Raw genomic sequence first — 1,969 nt, 5'->3', positions numbered from 1 at the left:
TTTGGCACCGCAGGATGGGACATAGGTATCATGGAGCCTTGAGGACCTTGCGGGAGATCATTACAGGTGTGCCAGATTTTAGTACTGATCACTTTGATACTTGCAAAGGATGTGCGAAGGGAAAGTTTGCCAAATCCCCTTTTCCCAGTAGTGACAACAGAGCGACTGGGATACTTGATTTGATTCATTCTGATGTGAGCGATCGGATGTCTCATGTTTCCTTGAGTGGATATGAGTACTATGTTTTATTCATTGATGATCACTCCAGGAGGACCTAGATTTATTTCTTGAATACCGAGAGTGAAGTCTTCAAGCGGTTTTAGGAGTTTAGAGCTCTTGTGGAGACACAGACATGTCGGAAGATCAAGTCCCTGAGGTTGGACGGTGGGGGAGAGTACACCCTTGGAGAGTTTGTTGACTACTGTATGGAGGTAGGCATTAGGAGGGAGTTCATTGTTCCTTACAACCCCCAGCAGAACGGGGTTTTGGAGAGGAAGAACAGATCCATCGTAGGGGCTGCCAAAGCCATGTTACATGATCAGGCGTTGCCATTGTTCTTGTGGGTGGAGGCCTACAACACAAATGTTTATTTACAGAACAAGAGTCCACATCATGCCTTGGGGCACATGACTCCGGAGGAGGCTTTTTCTGGGAAGAAGCCTGATATTGGTCATCTTCATATCTTTGGATGCATTACATACTCCTACATAACTAAGGAGAAGAGGACCAAACTAGAGCCCACCATAGAGAAGGGTATCTTTGTGGGCTACAGTGAGACCTCAACAGCCTTTCAGATTTACATTCCTGCATAGAGGAAAGTTGTTCTCAGGTGGGATGTGAAGTTCGAGGAGGACAAGGCCTTTAGGAGATCACAAGAGTTAGAGTATCTGGATCAACCAGACCCTCAGCAGCAGTTGAGTAAGTCGCAGGGATCCAGTGGGCAGGGATCAGGAGGACGTGGAGGTACAACTATGAGGATGTCAGGTTCGTCAGTGAGCAGTGGCTCGCCGAGCCAGAGGGGTGGTGCTCCGGGGAGCATGCAGAGAAGTCCACAGAGTAGTTCACTAGGGAGTCCACTGATGGACAGTTCACATGGTACCTCAGCTTCTACAGGTTCAGGTGTAGGCAAGAGGATAGCAGACAGACAGTCAGAAGTTTAGGCTCCTGATGATGATGGGGAGGAGGAGTTTCATTCTCCTATGGGAGAAGTGCACTCAGGGAAGAGGAAGCCCAAGTGGCTTCAGGACACCTTGAGAGATGCCACATCTGTCGCTAAGCCTAAGAGGCCGGTCAGAGAGAGTAGATCACCTGAGAGGTTTTGTAGCTATATGGCAATGGCTACCAGCATCCTTGACTCTGAGCCTTCTAGCTATGAGGAGGCAGCTAGCCAGCAGGTTTGGAGAAAGGCCATGCAGGAGGAGTATTCTTCTATCATGAAGAATGATGTTTGGGAGGTGGTGCCGAGGCCTGAGGGAAAATCCGTGGTTACTTCTAGATGGCTTTACAAGGTAAAGCATGTTGCAGATGGCAGCATTGAGAAATTCAAAGTGAGTTTTGTGGCTAGAGGGTTCTCCTAGGTAGAGGGAGTTGATTATGAGGAGACCTTCACTCCCGTGGCTCGATATACTTCGATCCGCTCCATTATATCAATAGCAACAGAGATGGGTTGGAAGATCCACCAGATGGATGTGAAGACTGCATTTCTCAATGGATTCATATAGGAGGAGGTGTACATTGAGCAGCCACAGGGCTTTGAGGTGCATGGGAAGGAGTCCCATGTGTGCAAACTGAAGAAGGCCCTTTATGGCCTAAAGCAAGCTCCCAGAGCTTGGTACTCCAAGATAGATACATACTTGCAGGGGATGGGTTTCACAAAGAGTGAGGTAGATCGGAACCTTTACTTTATTGTGATAGGTGAGGAGCCTCTCATTCTAGTGCTATATGTGGATGACTTGGTCATTACAGGTGC

This window comes from Pinus tabuliformis, chromosome 5_1 (genome assembly GCF_031772625.1).
Source record: "Pinus tabuliformis cultivar Carrire ecotype Pingquan chromosome 5_1, CPIR1, whole genome shotgun sequence".
Classification (NCBI taxonomy): domain Eukaryota; kingdom Viridiplantae; phylum Streptophyta; class Pinopsida; order Pinales; family Pinaceae; genus Pinus; species Pinus tabuliformis.
This window is presented reverse-complemented; position numbering follows the sequence as displayed.